Source organism: Periplaneta americana, chromosome 16, assembly GCF_040183065.1.
Source record: "Periplaneta americana isolate PAMFEO1 chromosome 16, P.americana_PAMFEO1_priV1, whole genome shotgun sequence".
Classification (NCBI taxonomy): domain Eukaryota; kingdom Metazoa; phylum Arthropoda; class Insecta; order Blattodea; family Blattidae; genus Periplaneta; species Periplaneta americana.
Genome location: NC_091132.1, coordinates 152,087,163 through 152,105,280, shown reverse-complemented (window position 1 = coordinate 152,105,280; position 18,118 = coordinate 152,087,163). Strand labels below are relative to the sequence as shown.

The following is an 18,118-nucleotide window of genomic DNA, read 5'->3' as shown; positions in this document are numbered from 1 at the left end:
AACATTTAAGACACTACAGGCAAAAATAATAATCGATATGCTTATTTCATGTTAATCGAATAAACTTAAAAATACGATTTTTAAACTCTTTCGATATAATTTTAATTAAAATATTTGGTCAACACAGGCAATAAGAAAAAATTATTTTACGTTATACAAATCTACTTAATACTTTAAAAATATTCCGTTTCTAGTACTGCAAGCATTATTCAGGCAATGAAATATAGTCCCCTCCAACTTTAATATTTATAGTAGTAACCGGTGAACTTACAAGCAAGAAATGAAATTTTCCGAACCGTCTTTAAAACAACTGTGTATATTATCTTTAAATTCCTCGTTTTCCCATCTGTCCCTCTCACACGATAGCTATTCAGAGTACCTGGGCCTACGTATATCTGCCTCTATGCAGGCAATAACCTTTACAGGATTGTCAGAGTGAATTACGTTTTGAAATTCAAATGCAAAAGGAAAAATTACATTTGTTCGGAAGAAATTTCTGCACATTTACAGAACAAAACTAAGATTCTCTCAATCATATATTATCATAATATACTGCTCTCTTAAATTGACTGACTTTAGATATATCGATCACTGTCTCAAAGATTTCCACCTCTTTTTCTCGCCCCATTTCTTCGACACAGAAAATTATTAAGTTCCTTTCCACCATCTTGATATCGTAGTCACTCATTTTCTTCTTTAATTTTTTATTTTCTGCTATCAACTCTTCTGTCTTCCCACTGCTACATTTAGTCTTACGTTTTCTACTGACTTGTCATATATAAGCATATGAACTGTTTTTTGCTCTTTGAAATTATGGAAAAACACTGGACGTGTTTTAATGAATGAACCCTCATTTTGAAGTTTAGTATAACAGAAATTGCTTTGCAGAATAAGACAAAAAATACAACACACTCTAATAACGCAGGGAACGGATTTATATGGACTAAAAATATATGAAATATGTAAATATATATGTAGTTATTTTTACCAAAATATGGAATTAAATATGGATTTTTACCAAAATATGGAATTAAATATGGACTTAAAATTATAAAAAAATGACTATGTACGTTAAATATTGGTACATTTTAATCAAACTAAACAAAAAATATAATGGACGTACCTTATCTTCCAATGTAGTTTCAACAAAACACAATTTTTATTGTCTGTTACCATAACAATAGGTTACAAACATTTCTTTCAAGTGCTGAAAAGTGAATCTTCTTCTATTGTCTCTGAGGATAGATTTATACTGACTAAAAGAGCGTTCGACGTCACAAGAAGTAACTGGTACATAATTCAATTTCACAATGTCTGCTGGGGATAAGTCCAAGTTAATCTTCACTGTTGATTCACCACTCATCACAGCAACAACCTTTTGTAGTTCTTCATATCCAGGGTTTTTTGAAAGTACAGTGTCCACCTTAGCTCTTACTGCATCTGCAACTTTACCTCTACCACGATTCAGTTGTTCCACAGTACTATTTATAATTTCAAAACTTTCAGATAGTGAAAGGTGCCTATTTTGGAGACTTTTGAGCGTTTTTATGATGCATGAAAATGTATGCTGAATGTGAGCTAAGTCATTCTTCACACTTATGTCACAGGTAACTGTTTTCGCAGTATCAATTGAGACTGCATCTTCAGAGTCCAATGCAAGGAGAACATTGTTAATAGAGTCTATATGTTCGGCATAATATTCAACTGCTTCTAGCCATGTACCCCATCTAGTTAAAATTGGCTTTGGTGGCAATGGAATTTCAGGGTACATTTCTTTCAACACGTTAACTCTACTGGGAGCTTTGAGAAATACTTTTTTCACTGATGAAATCAACAAATCTACTTTAGGGAAATTGTCTCTGACCACTTCTGCCACACGATGAAATGCATGCGCCACACAAGTAAAATGAGTCAATTTAGGATATACAACAGATAATGCTTGTCCAGCTTTGACCATATAAGGGGCAGCATCGCTAATAAAGAATAACACATTATCGTACATAATACCCTTTGGCCACAGGATACCCATAGCTTCGTTGAACAGTTTAACTATAGTTTTGTTATTGCACTTTTCTAGAACATCACAATGTAAAAGAATTCGTTCAGAATATTGTTCACTTAACAAACCGATAACTACATTACCAACAAGTCTACCTTCTTTGTCGGGAGTCTCATCAATGGAAACCCAAATTGAACTATCTTTAATTTCATCTCTTATCTTCTGTATTGTCTCATCGTAGATGGATGGAGCATACGTCTTCCTAAGTGTTGACTCATCCGGGATTGTATGTTGAGTATATTTTTCAAGGAATTCCCTGAAGACCTTATTCTTTAGTTTGTAGAGAGGAATATCAGCAGAGATGAGAGAACGGCACAGGTCGATGTTAAACTCAGATCTTACATTCGATGTTGTTGGTTGTGTTAAAAACAATTGTCTCTGCTTGGAATTTAGTTGTTTGTTGGCCTGATGTTTACTAGTTGTAATGTGTTGTTGCACCAGGAACTTTTGTGTAGATGATACTGCACACTGACACAAATTACAAAATAATATTTTATTGTCAGTTGATAAACCATCTTCTTTAAATTCTGAAATGTAACTTGTTAGTTTTGATTTTAAATTGACTGAATGACGTACTTTTGGCATATTTACCGTCTTTATAGTATGATTTACAAAACTGAACCTATGTGTACTCTGACTGGCATTTAACTGTTGAGCTGCACAACTGAAGTCTGTTAAAAATTTTAAATTAAATTAATACAGTATTGTAACTTACTTTCCCATTGTTGATAGGACTGCTAATTTTCAAATAACTCTGATGTTAAAGGGATTACTGAACATGTGTTTAAATCTCTATTGTTGAAATGTATTTTTAAAAGTTAATGGAATTTTGTTTTGTTTTATTGTTAAACCTAATATAATATGGACTGTTTTATATGAAATATGGAAAATATATGGAAATTAACGAAAATATGTACTAAACTCTAAAATATGGAAAAATATGGAAAATAAAAGTAGGATTTTTCAACCCTACACATTGTGAAACATAAAGATAATGCAAAATATAAATTATATTAGCTTTATAAGTAAATATGTATTTACATATAAATCCTTTCCCTGTAATAAGTATTACAATTACGGCCATGACCAGCAGAATTGCCAAAATATTTACTGCTCAGAATCTCTGACACTATGTCAATAGGTCGATCTTATAAGACAATTTTCAGATCGCAAAACTTCATACAGCGCTATAGTAACTACTTTGTCAATATACTGCAGAAATTAACTTTCAGCTCTTAAAATAGTTTCTATGATGGAACAACACAAAAGCAATTTAGATATATATTTTTCAAATATCTCCCTTAAATAAACATAGTGACGTAAAGTCTTTACATTTGATTATGTAAATTGGTGATATGTATCAGAAAATTAATAGGCTGTTGTTGTCACTCATAACAGAATTGAAGGGCTGTGAGCCATAGTGGGCCAAGTGCCCTTTTCAGGAAACCGAGAAATGTTGAGGTAAAGTTAAATACATAAAGTAATTCATTGAATGCATATTAATAAGTCATTATGAATTTAATATCTAAAAAATGATTTGATGAAATTATATATAAGACATAAAAAGGAAAAAAAAATCTATTTTGTCCTAATTATAACAGAATGAATTTACACGTATTTCAAGCCTTGTAGTTGGCCCACTATGGCTCTACATTTATCTTGTCTAAACAAAAATGTGCCATCTCCAAAAGCTGTCTGAGTGCCTACTTTTCCATTTCTAAATTTTGGAAAAACTGCTTCTAGCTCATTTAGAGAATAATGAAATTTAGTTTTCATTGGTTCAGCTGATTCGCATCTCAGCCATTTAATTTTCATCCATTGGAACTTGTTACCATCTGTAGTGTATTTACACACCGAAAAATTGCAATTTGCAATACCTTTGATATTAAGGAGGTCTGACTGTTCCATTTTCTTTAGAACAAAGGCTTTTTTCCTCCTACAGTGTTGCATTAAACGCACATAATCATCTACGATGAAGAGATTTTTGGCTTTGCATTTATCTAACTCAATAGTGCTGAAGTCCCTGTCATTAGGGAGGAAAGAATGCACAAACTTTAGAAATTTATGTTCCATTTCTTAAATTGTGAATGATGGATAATGGGGGTTGAAAATGAGGCTATATACTGCTTTCTATTTTGTACTCCACACGTTATTTGAATACACTATGAAGTGGTTTACTCCAGTATTTACACTTTTAAGGTATGAAAATAGATGTGATCTCACTTCAAATGTCCCCCTCTGACCAGTATTTTTTCTCCACAAATAGCCTAAAATCATTTTCAAGGTTATGCACACCAACGTTTTATATGCAAATTGAAGAACATCGTTTGCAAACTCGGATATTAGTGTCAACGTAAAAGAAAAAATTAATATTTACCATAGCTACACATAGACTACTTTTATAGACATAACAATTTAAACTTGTTTCCTGGTCCAAAAATTCGCCTTTTGAAATATAATTTTCTAAATTGAATGACAATTAATTATTAATTTTTTTTTCACTTCATTATAACTTGAATACTCTAACGAAGTTAGTTGAAATTGTACAGTACACCGCTAAATTTATGAAATTTTAATAGCACAGGTATAAGGTTTTCATATTAAAGAGACAATTATTTAAATAGGTCCCTGTTTATGAGTATACTGCAAGTATAATTTTTGAGGTTATGACACGTACCTTTAACCTAATATAATATACGCGTGAATGCTATTCATGACTACCTTGTACATCAGGAGATTCTCTGTTCCTCCTTATATTCATTATAGGAACAATTCCTGCAAGATCTGCATTTGCTGGTCAAAATTACTTATTGACGAGAATGTATCTTGCACATGTGTGCTCGATCATTTTCATTATCCAAACGTTGGACACATCATAACCCACATTATAGTCTTTGTCAGTGAACATTTTCGCAGACACAGGATTTCCATTTGCATTTACATACTTTTGGCCACTATTTATTTTCCTTTTTCACACATTCTTTTCCCACTCATCACAGTTTTCCACACGCTTTCTAGATTTCACCTTAGTTGAGTTAATTTGCTTCACTTCGTCTGCCATGCTCTACATCAAGTCACTTGGCAAGAAGCAGCAGCTTTCATTGCACGTTTGGATATGGCCCCCTCTGCTTCTAAAAACAACTGGCATTTGCTTGAGAGAGTATTTTTGTTGCTTCAATTATTTCATAACGTAAGGTATTGGAAGCAAATGATGGTAACTGTTGAGTACGCGAGTCGGCAAGGAATCAAAAGATGACATAATCTTCAAAACTCTGAAAATGGATTTGGCCCTTCAATTTCAGAAGAACATCTGCCTTAGTAATTACTTTATTGAAAGGATATACTACCCCAAACCAAATTTTATTATAATAGATGCCTTTTCATCGAAATTACTATATGTTGTGAATGACTGTTTCAGAATATTTATTATAATAACGAATATTAATAAAATAAAAACTAAAAAGATAGAAATATAATAATAATATATGAATTAAATTCATTTCCTGAAAAACCAGAAACCATTGAAGCCGAATAACATTAATATTCTTAATCTCCCAAAAGTACAATAAAGTATAATTACCAAGATAAGAACAATAAATAAAAAAAATTTTTTTTTACCCTTCTCTATACATGACAAATTTAATACACTTGTAAGATTTCGTATCCCCATACACTACAGATTTATAACTTACTCATTAAAGTTACTGGTGGTACCTAAACACATTATTGGTATACATATATGCCTCTAACGAGTGTGAAACCATGAAACATACTAAAATTAAAATAATGCCACTAAAAAAATAACATTTGAACTGACTGGCAAAAAAAAAACCGATCACTTGAAAAAATTACTAAAAGTCAAGTTTAAATGTAAATTATGAAGTAACCTAAGAAATAACATAACTGTAATCGTACTCAATTTAAAGATTACACTTTTATGAACTTGTGACACGTAAATTCACACCTTTCACTCCAATTTTGAGTGAATGCCCGTCATATGTTCATAAATCTACACTTGAGGCGCCCGAGATCAAAATGGGCTATGTGACTTTATTTCACAAAATGAGTTATTGACGTCATAGGCAAGTTTGGGTTGAAGACTTTACACTGTGAAAGGTGTAGTTTCAAAATGGTTTATTTTAGACATGTAAAATGCATGGAGAAAATTAGTACATGTATCAAAATGGGATGTTATTATTAATGAATTAATCAAAATGGGATATGCCAGCCGTTATTTGAACAGATCAAAATGGGCTATATTTCATATCTTTACGTTACATTTCCAGAGCACATGAAACAGAATGGTCTATGTTTGCTAAAGTTTGTGTGGTTTAAATTTTTCCGCTAGATTTTTCAGAAAACTAACATGGTTTAGACCTTAGTTACACAGTAATTATACCTCTACAATTCTGTTCTAATTTATAAGGCAAGGACTGTATTGCTATGAAAAATATTTATTTAAACTAATGTAATGTACGGTAATACTGCGTCAGACAGAAGATTACAGGCTATGACTGCTCAACGTATTCATCTGCTAAGAGTGAAAAGTTTTTATGAAATCAAGAATGAGATGTCTCCAGACCTTCTCACTTTGATCTATGATTGTCAGCAAAATTTGGCATTTCTACGTCTTCTAACCAAGCAACATATTAAGCCAAGCAATATTACATGTACAATGAAACAGTACTTGAGCAGAGATAAGACAAAATATTGAGACATAGTGCATTTTCTAACATAAACATTGTTAAACCAGAAATAAGTAAAATAAAAACATTTAACCAATCACTAAAAACAACTCTATGCTAGAACATGAGACTTCTAAAGGAAATTCTGAAGGAATAGACTGATATGTAATGATATGAATTGAATTGAGAAAATTCTTGTGGTTTCAAATGGATGAGAGTCACAAAAATCCTACTATGATATCGATGATCTGTTGATGATTCTACAATGAAGCTCCATCATCCCTGATATATGACGGGGCTCTATTCCCTCTTCTTGGACACAGATTCCTACCCTGCGACAATACATTCGGAAAAGCGGAGAATCAAATAAAAAAATAAGAGGTAATTGTGTTGCCAAAAGAATATCATATTATCACTGGGAAACATGCAACTGTAATCAAGGTTGGTAATGAAGAATGTCCAGTTCGTTAAGTGAAAGAAATTTACAAAAGACATGGTGAAACCGACCAGCTCCATTCTAATTTAAGATCTCAGAATTTAAACATATTTTTTCTTCATCTTATTTGAAGGACAAGCATGTTTACACGTCTAGAGCAAACAATATTTATCATAAGGACTGTGTAACCAAGGAAAATTTTTCTGTAGGTTATCAATACATCGATACATCATGGATGTAGGATTGTTCTGGGAAGGGAAAGACCATTGGCAGATAAACCTGCAAATTCGTATGACCAGGAATGTGCCAACAAACGAACAAGATGGAGAAGAGGACGTTAATGGCCTTTGCACATGCTTTTCCCTTGTTAGGTTAGGTTAGGTTACGGTGGCTACGAGCGGTTAGGATGACCCTTTGCACCCCGAATTTATGGGATGAATGAGGATGAGGGTGTACCAGCCAACCGGCCGCATGTCACCCCTCATCTGCTCACCCAATGGAGACCTCCTACCCTCACACCGAAAAGGTGACCAAGCAGCATAGGATCCATTCCAACGGCCCTTCCAAGGTGTCGGAGTGCCCTTGGAAGTGCTCTTAAGGAATGAATCCTAACAGAGATATAGCGGAAGGTCCACACCTGTGGAATAACGGTTAGCGCGTCTAGCCGCGAAACCAGGTGGCCCGGGTTCGATTTCCGCTCGGGGAAAATTACCTGGTTGAGGTTTTATCCGGGGTTTTCCCTCAACCCAATATGAGCAAATGCTGGGTAACTTTCGGTGTTGGACCCCGGACTCATTTCACTGGCATTATACCATCTCCTTCAGACGCTAAATAACCTAAGATGTTAATAAAGGGTCGTAAAATAACCTATAAAATAAAAATAAAAAATATAGCGGAAGGGTGGGAACCAAAGAACGGTTGGCTATTGAATGAGATGAGAAAGATGAATGATTTGATATGAAAATCTAAATTCTTTTTCTACACGGGAGGGGAAGAGAAAGTGGAACATTGCAATGAAAATTCCAACCCGGCATTTGCCTAAGCAACATTCAGGTTAGTTTGTCTGGGAATCGAACCACAGACCCCACGAATGCGAGTCCCATACGAAACGCTCGGATATTTTTCTTGTTAAAGATTCCTTTGAACATATTTGAAGAGTGATTTTGTTATAATTTTCGTAAAACCATGCAATAAAATTACTCTAATTATTAAGTAAAACACTTCGAGTTTTTGAAGTTTCTTGTGACTGTTTTGGGAATAGTACTACCGTCGCGAGGGGTGACTTTGTGCCATTCGCGAAAAACGTATGGAAGTATTCTTTAAGACCGTGACAAGGTTTTAAAGTCTACTTCCTTACGTTTAGTAGTCTTTAAAACCTTGTGACGGTTTTAAAAACTACTTCCTTACATTTTTTTATGAAATGCGCGAATGGCACAAAGTCACCCTCATAGCACAAAGTCACCCCGCTCGACGGTATTAAAAATAAAATAAAAGTATTTCGAAATCTTTATTTTAACGAAATCATGTTCAAAAGCATAATTAGATCAAGTAATGTAAAATTAGAGTAATGAGTTTCAAAATAAATACATCAAAATGGGATATCAAAATTTAAATTATCTTACAAAACGAATATTTGGACATTATGATTTGAATAAACATGGTAGGCATGTTTACTACTGATGTATTCATTATTAATTAGAGCCATTCCCGCATTTGTATCTTTCTTGTATGAGATGTAGGACATTTTTGCATTTTTCTTAAAATTTACTTTGGATGACATAGCCCATTTTGATCTCGGGCCCCTCAATTTCGTTCATATTTTGCAAAATTTTGCACTTAACTTTCAGCTGAATATTTGTTCATTAAACTTTACTGAAAATTATGTTGGTGCACAAAACTTAAATTCACACTATCAATAACTCAAACAAACACTCAGTATCCGGTGTGTCCCCGCTGGCCCTAATTATAGCTGCCATTATCTCAGGTATGGTTTCGATTAAGGTTATGATGTCTCTCTGGTCGATATTGTCCCATTCCTCTTGGAGTGCAGCCCGCAGATCACCTAAGGTTTCCGGAACAGGATTACGATCTCGGATACGTCTACCCAACCTACCCCGGAGATGTTCTATAGAGTTTAGGTCGGGACTCCGAGCTGGCCAGTTGAGACGAACAATCTCCAATGCATCAAAATACTGTGATATGCAGCGCGCTGCATGTGGACGAGCACTGTCATGCATGAATATGAAATCATCGCCAATAAATGCAGCAAAGGGCACGACGTGATCGACGAGAATCTCGTTGATGTAGCGGTGAGCGTTGAGACTACCATTCTCGACGATCACCATTCCGTTCGGGCCTCCATGGAGATGCCGACACACACCATCACGGAACCTCCACCAAATGGCGTCCTTGCAGACAATGTGCATACCTCTCTCCGTACCATCTGGGGATTTCAGGGAGAACCTGGACTCATCAGAGAACAGCACACTGTTCCACTGTCCATTGGACATGCTGACGAGCGAACTGAAGACGGTCGGCTCGGTGCTCTCTGGTCAGATCTGGTCCCGTAGCAGGTCGTCGTGATTGAAGATTTTGTTCTCCAAGGCGTCGTCGAACAGTCCTCTCGCTCACATTAACATTCCGCACATGTTGTAGTCGATTCCGAGCTCAACTGCTGTAGTATGGCGGTTTCTTAGAACCTGGCTGACGAGAAATCGATCATCTCGGGCTGAAGTCTTCCTTTTTCTGCCAGATCCAGGTCTTCTGGAGTAACTCTGTGTTTCCCGGAACCGTTTCACAGGCCCTTACACCGTGGTGTATGGTGCGCGTATGGTAGCAGCGGCGTAACGGAGGCTGCGTCCTTCATCAATGACAGCGACAGCTATGGCAATGACTTGGAGTGACAGAGGCATTGTCTGAACTGAACTTATTGGCGAAATGGCAAACAAACCATTTTCGACAGTTGTTATTCATTTTCAAAAAGGAAGGGAAGCAATAAAGCAATAAAACCTCTTCAATTATTTATGATGACCTACCCCACATGTTCAGCACAGAAACACACTCCTTCGTTGTTAGGCGATAAACCGAAGAGTTGTTGGTGTGAAAGGCGTGAATTTACATGTCAGAAGTTCATAAAAGTGTAATTTTTTAATTTAGTACGATAACAGTTATGTTATTTCTGAGATTACTTCATAATTTACATTTAAACTTGACTTTTAGTATTTTTTTCAAGTGATCGGTTTTTTTGCCGGTCAGTAAGCAACAAAATCATCCTTTAATACTATCGTGAATGTGTATACATTGCTTTTCTCTACTTCAATTCTGAATTCCAAAAAATTGAGAATATTGTCTTGTGCGTACCAGTTACCGGTACTAAAATACTCTTCACATCATTCTATACTTCGCACGAAAACATGACGACCTTCCCTCATATCCTTCACCAGTTAACTGCAGGCACGCGCAAGGGATAAACCCTTAGCCGAGTTGCCAATTCTTGAAGTCATTGTGATTTGCGAACGTTTTTCAAATTGTGTTCCGTGAAACCGCGAATTTCAGCGAGACTATTAGGCCCATCTTTGTAAATATATCTTAATTTATAATTACTAAAGCAAAATTGGTATAAAAATGAGCAAACTTATTTTAAAAACACTTTATATTTATATTTTCACTAACATGTTTTGCCTAAATAAACAAAGAAATGCAGAATTATATAATAAGTGTTAAATTCTCATGTTATTGAAGTTCCAGAATTTTATACTTAATTAAGAATGTTGCGCTGGTAAAATTTTCGGAAACTGTGATCATTGAATAGCAATAATTTTATAGTACAAGAGAGTAAAATTAGATTTTATCCGCTTCGCCTTGGATGTTTACTCTAGTGTGCTATACAATATTTTATTCATTACTGGTATGTAAATTTGATTTTAAATTGTAGGTCTTTTCTTTGTAATGTGTTGTTGGCGAAGAAGTTCGTATATATACTTTTTAATTAATGCTAATATGTTGGTTGTCATGTAGAGAGTGATTTAAGTGCTGTAAGTAGAAAACTTTTAAGCAGTGCTGTGAATAATGTCATTATGTTGGTTGCTAAGGACGGTGAAATAAAGACCAGTTTAGATACCAGCCATGGATAAATGTATTCCTTTTACATCATTTTTTCATAACACGAAAATCATATTAAAGCACAAAAGAATATATTTGTTTCTCTGCCAGTTTAGTAGCTGATTCGATGCAAATTTTCTGTAGGCCTAAGGAACGTTATGAGATACGAAATATGATTTAATTAAGGGGGCATATACACTTCTTATACCTTAAAATTCTGTTATGTAAAATATAGGCTTAATATAAAATTTAAATTTCTACACCAAGTTCATTCAGGTAAAACAACTTGTATTAATTTTTTTTAGTTATTTAACGACACTGTATCAATTACTAGGTTATTTAGTGTCGATGGGATTGGTGATAGCAAAATGGTATTTGGCGAGATGAAGCCATAGATTACCTGACATTCGCCTTACTGTTGAGAAAAACCTCGGAAAAAACCCAATCAAATAAATCAGCCAAAGCGGGAACTGAACCCACGCCCGAGTGCAACTTCGGATCGGCAGTCAACTCAGCCAACTGAGCTACGCCAGTGGCTCTGTATTAGTTCTGAATTTATGATTTTTAATGTAAAGTGCGGCATTGGCTATAATAGCTATTAAGTGGAAAACGGCATGAGCTTTTTCTTCTTCTTCGCAAACTATATTCCTTAAAAACCCTTTTCCTGGTAATTCCGAAAGTGCTGGATAGAATCGAATGAATTTTTTTCTGCATTCTTAAAAATAATGTACAAATCAGGCCAGAATATTTCCTCAAGTTTATTTGCTGTTGGCGATATCTCTTTCGCGTACTGTTCACATACTGTTCGACGAAGTAAATCACGCATAAAATCGTCTATCTTACCGAATTCTGTTTTAGTTTATTTTTTCTTTAGTTGGTAAACCGTAATTCTTAATTTATATGCCCCATATATATTTTTTTACCAGCTCCGCCGGTTGCGTCCGATGTTAAGTGATTAAGATTTGTACTTATCAAACTGCCTCAACTTTCAATTATTCTATGGATAGAATTTCTAACGTTAGACACAATTTTAACACTTTGTTTTCTTAGCTACGCTCCTCTGCAATTAAGATATTCTGTTTTCTTCGACGGTGTTATTTGTTCTTGTCGTGATCTTCAGGTGAATCAGGAGGCCTGACTGCGGATCATCTGCTCCAACACTTATTAATCATGGCCGGAATAAATTGGACATATTGAAGCGCACAACGGAATAAAACAACACGTCGACAAATGTCTAAAAAGACACTGAGAACGGGTGAAAGCCATCAGGTAGAGGCAATGACTGCTAAATTTGGCAATGCTGGGATCTATTGTATTTCTGCCACGCGGGTAGGGGTTGAGTAGAGGATGGGGGTTTATGAGGGATTACCAATTCCAAGAAGAGAGGCCGTCATGTTTCCGAGTCAAGTATACCTAATTCTGTATAATATATTCGGGATTTTCCTTTTCTTTTGGAAAATTCAGAGTTTGAAAGGAAAATTGATTAGAGTATATATTTGAATATGCATCACTTTCCAGTTTATGAACTTTCTGAAAGACACGTACTAGCCTGCAAGATTTAATCCATAAATAAGGTGTGTTTTAACCTCCTGAGTCCTGAGACATTTGTTGTTTCTTTTTTAAAGTTTAATATAATTCTATACTTAAAAAAAATTACTGACATAAGGAAAAATGCTAATAAAAATCTGCTGGCTACCCTCATGACTTAGGAGGATATACAATGAATTTGGTAATCTATTTACAATAAAATTATTGTGGAAGTACTTGGTTATAACCAAAATCTTATCGAATAATCCTGTACAATTATTTATATTTTAGTCATATCAATGACTGATACTTCTTATGTAAATAACATGATGCTATTTATTTTATATTCTGAGCTATTTTTGCCAGATATCTACACACTCCTATATAAATTAATCTTATCTCCATTTATGAAAGACGTTTTCTTTGAAAATAGTTAAAATTCATATCTTAAGTTGGATAAAGATATTAACGGTATATTACGTGGACCGGTTAGCTACTTGCCGGTCTAAAGGCAACCGGAGTGTTACGGTAATCACTCGCCACATTTGGTGAAATGAAAGAAATACTGAACGTCCTTTCTACTCCATATTGTTAATAACTTGTTTCTCTTACAGCATTGATATGGATTGGTTTTAAGACCTGGGATCCCAGCGAAGAAGCTGTGAATCTCGCCAAAGCTTCCCTGGAGAAGAACAATCTTAGTTTTGACAAATTCCATCAGAACTGCGAAAAAGACCACCAAAAAAAATGAAAGGAAATTGAAGAACATGATATGGCACGAGGGAGTAAAGTGGAATTTTATTGGCAAGTGGAAAATGTAGGTTCGAGATATAGCCAATAATTTTCACGTGACAAAAACAAATCAATTGTTTCTCATATTGCTTAAATAATATTTTATCCATTACTATTATCTGAACCAGAGTATATAAGAACATTTCAATTTAAAGTTTTAGCTCTACTTTTGTTAATGTTTTGGTTGTGAAAATGTCAGGAAGTCATAGATGAGAATAAATAATTTAGTATCTTAATTTTATTGTTGCTAATTTGTTTGTTGTCAAGGAGAGAATGATTTAAAATTTTAATAGTGAATAACTTTTCATTTATTGTTATCGATAAAATCATTGATCAGGTTGTCAAGGATGACGAAGTAAAGAATAGTTTATATACCAGTAATGTAATAGAAATTTATGGTATTTGAAAGTAAAATTAGGTTTTATCCATGGGTGGTAATGTCCACGGGCACATAAAATCTGTTTACTTTCGTGTGCATTACATTATTTTATCCATTTGTAGTACCTAAATATCATTACCGGTATCTTAATTTAATTTTAAATTGCACGCTTTTCCTTTGTAATATGGTGTTTTTGATTAATAACTATTTGGATTTTATTGCTTATAATGTGTTTGTTGTCATGCAAAAATTTAAATTCATTGCACTAATTTCACAATTGTATTCCTATCCAATTTCAACTCTGAAAAATAAATGCCTTGAAATGTCATGACATTTTTATAGACACCATGGTATCTCCTATTCCTTATCGTTGTGACATTGTACGTAATGAACATACACTGTTACGTTATTTTATGTCCTTTATAGGCATACTCTCTCTTACATTAATTATTTCTTAAAATTCTTCCTTAAAACTACCAAATCAGTGAGCACAGTTCTCATTCTGTGTGAAAAATATTAACAACTTCAGTAATAGAATTAGAGTCACGATTTCCAAAAATTATAAAATCATAAAATATTTATGCATTCAGGCACTATCAAATGTTCAACCATGTATAATGAATAACATGATGATAAAAAACTATAACGAATTTCTGTCTCTTTTGACACATCTAATTAAACGTTCTATTTACACAGTGCAGAAATAGTAACAGTTCTATTTTTTTTGCATCAGATTTGTTCATTTGTCTATTAAAATACACTGCTCAAAATAATTACAGGAACACTTGTAATAAATTGAATAAGTTAGTGTTTTTTGAAGCTGTGACGCTGAAAATCGGACAATATGTAAATTGGAACATTAATTGAACCTATGGATACAAATTTTAAAGATCCATGGCCTAAATACAGAGTAATTACCTGAAATAACAAATATGGAGAAATCTTTGATTACGGAGGCAATGACAACTTTTAATTGGTAAGTTTTCTGACGTTGCTAAAGTGACGAATGCTGATTATTGCCTTGTTTATTAAAGTCTCTGACAAAATGAGGCATTTAAATGAGTTTCAAGTGTATCATGTTCTACTTCTTATAAGACATGGTCAATCACTGAGGCAAGTGGCTAGAGAGCTTGAGGTTTCTCCTTCCGTGGTGTCCAGGTTATGCAACAGGCACAGATAGGCTGGTCGGTATTCTAGAAGACTTGGCCAGGGCCGTAATTGTAAAACAAGCCCTCAGTACGACAGATACATTGTCCTATCTGCTCTTCGACAGCGTACAAAAACTGCAAGAGACCTGCAAAATGACCTCTATACAACTTCCGGAATCCGGGTTTTAGACGGAACAGTAAGGAACAGATTAAGGAAAGAGAATATTCGTCAAAAAAAAAAAAGCCTGCTGAAAACAGCGTTTGATAAATGAGCATAAGGCAGCAAGACTTACATCTTCTGAAAACAATGCGAATTGGAATCTGAACCAGTGGCAGTTTGTGTTCTTCTCGGATGAATCCAGGTATCGTCTTACACGTTGTGATGGTCGTTTAAGGGTGTAGGGACAGCTAAGGGAAAGATTTTTTGTAGGAGCTGCACAGGAAATTGATAGATTTTTATTTATTTATTTTATTTTATTGGGTTATTTTACGACGCTGTATCAACATCTAGGTTATTTAGCGTCTGAATGATATGAAGGTGATAATGCCGGTGAAATGAGTCCGGGGTCCAGCACCGAAAGTTACCCAGCATTTGCTCGTATTGGGTTGAGGGAAAACCCCGGAAAAAACCTCAACCAGGTAACTTGCCCCGACCGGGATTCGAACCCGGGCCACCTGGTTTCGCAGCCAGACGCGCTGACCGTTACTCCACAGGTGTGGACGAAATTGATAGATTCGGCGGAAGTTCCATAATGGTGTGGGCCGGAATTATGTACAAAAATCGTACGGACCTCGTTCCCCAGCGACTAATGCTGTCCGGTATATCGAGGACGTTCTAGAAGAGCATCTAGTACATGCTGCCATTGGAGTATGCCCTGGATTTCTGTTTGTTCAGGATAATGCCAGGGCACATTCTGCGGTTGTCACCAAGGATTTCCTGAGGGAGAATGAAATTGAGATGATTAGGAGATGCTCTAAAAGAAGAATGGGAGAATATCCCCCAAGAGGAAATACAGAATCTCATAGGGAGCATACCACGAAAGTTCCAAACTGTCACCGAATGTCGTGGAGGTCATATATGATACTAGACCTGTATAGCGGGTATTTAAGTTTGATAAGTAAGGACAAGATTCGATTTCTAACCCTGAAGTTTTTTTACTTCTGCGTCTCTTTTAAATCCCTAAATACCTCAGGCTCATAGTGTTCTAAGTATAACTCCTACATTTTTTTAACATTCAGTTCAGATGATAAAAATACTTTTTTGATGTTTCCTTTCCGACTGTAGTGTGAACTTTGTACAGGAAAGAGTAGAATGTGATGTATCACATTTTCACTGTCATTAGCACTCACCCTGTTCGGCCTGTTGTCATGTTTTCCACTGTTGTCTGGTAGTGAACCAATATTGTTTGCTACATATGAAGACAGACGTTCAACCCGTGATTTCTTAATCCCATAGAAACTGCAGAAAGCCTTCTTGCATATTACATGTTCCTTGGTTTTGAGCTGAATCTCAAAAAGTAAAACATAAATTATTACAATAAATTTTTAATATGGAGGTTAGGTTACTCTAGATTGGAAAGCAAATTCTTTTGTAGGAATATGTAATATTATTATATATTAGTTTCAAGGTATTTTACAAATTAATACTATCTTGTATGCACATGAGAAGTTATGAACCCCTGAATCTTCACCTTTTCTAGGTCTTCGTCGTTGAACAGATCTTGGTGTAATGGATGCACACAAATAGGCATCTTGTGCTTCCTTACTTAAAGAGAGTTGAACTTTGTTATTGTTTCCTAGTTACATGCAGGGCCTATTTCACGAGCTGGTACAACTTTTCCACTGCTTCAGACACAATAATTCACCTCTTAATCCTTTCAGTTTGTCTCTATTTCTTTTCCATTTACTGGGATCACGTTTTTTCCCCCTTGAATGTTCACAATTATCACTATCACTGCTTGAATTATCAGATGACATCTTTGAAAAACACAATAAACTGGCAAAACTACACTACATCTCATTCATGCAGCCATTTTACTAACAGGAAACAGCTGCTACGTTTGTGCTGCCCTCTTTTGGTGCAACAACCAGACAAGTCCAGGATTAAACTACAGCCGGCCAGTCTCCGGCTCTGACATTTCGCTTGGAAAGAGAAGAGAGAACGAGAGAGAAAGATAGTGACCAGCATTGCCAACCTGTGGCGTTTTGAAGTTCTGAAAAGAACCTCGAAATTCCACTGTGAATGAAACTATTCTGCTAAATTTTAACCTTAAAACACTCTGGTTCGGTTTAAGTAATGTTTTTAATTCTATTGTAATTTGCTGTTACGAGACTTGAGTTCTGATATGCGAAAATTAATTCAATCGCAGTTTGCAATGCTGGGAGAGAGGCGGGCACTAGAGGTTAAAGCTGTCTGCTAGAACCAACCAGCTATGAGTGTCTGATGTATTTAGCACCATGTTGCCACTTCTTTTTTTATGCGGAGCACGTGGCGAACGAGTCATTAGTTCTTTGTGTTATAGTACAGGCGAAGTAGTTGTGTTGTTTTGTGCTTGAGCGATTTACGGTGCCTGTAAACCTTATTATTGATATAGTAATATGACCAGTGGTCGTCAGAATCAAAGAAGGAAAAAATCGGCTTTTTTAAGAGCTAAAGTCATGAATTTGTATACAGATTGCGTGAATATTTTGAGAAGGAGCGAGACAATGGAGGACCTCTTCTCCCTGTTACGAAAGTAGTAGATAGAGTTTTTGACGCTTTGAAGGTGGGAAAAATAAAAGTTAAAAGTGTGGCGTCTTTCCACTTGAGTATTAATAGATTCTAAGGAAAGTAGATACGCTTTCATTATAAAGATATTTCAATAGTCATGTAGTGATATACTGTAGGCCTATGTATAATTTACATACGTGTTAGCATTAATTTTTATTGTTATAATTATTTAGCTGTGTACATTAACGAAAGATGCGATCTACGTTTGTGTAAAATGATTT

The 18,118-nt window shown here is 35.1% G+C and overlaps 1 protein-coding gene across 4 annotated transcripts in view; it reads right to left on the bottom strand.

The window, feature by feature from the left end:
* The window catches only part of LOC138691352 (zinc finger protein ZFP2-like), a 206,461-nt gene that overhangs the window by 127,308 nt on the left and 61,035 nt on the right, over positions 1-18,118 (bottom strand). Inside the window, exons 6-7 of one of the 4 annotated variants that reach the window (XR_011329858.1) lie at positions 16,478-16,630; positions 13,941-16,064 (exon numbers count right to left, since the gene is read on the bottom strand). The exons of the other annotated variants lie outside the window; for them this stretch is intronic. The gene's annotated coding sequence lies outside the window, so the exon portion shown is untranslated. Of the gene's footprint in view, positions 1-13,940; positions 16,065-16,477; positions 16,631-18,118 lie in introns of those variants that run through there. 4 annotated transcript variants of the gene reach the window in all.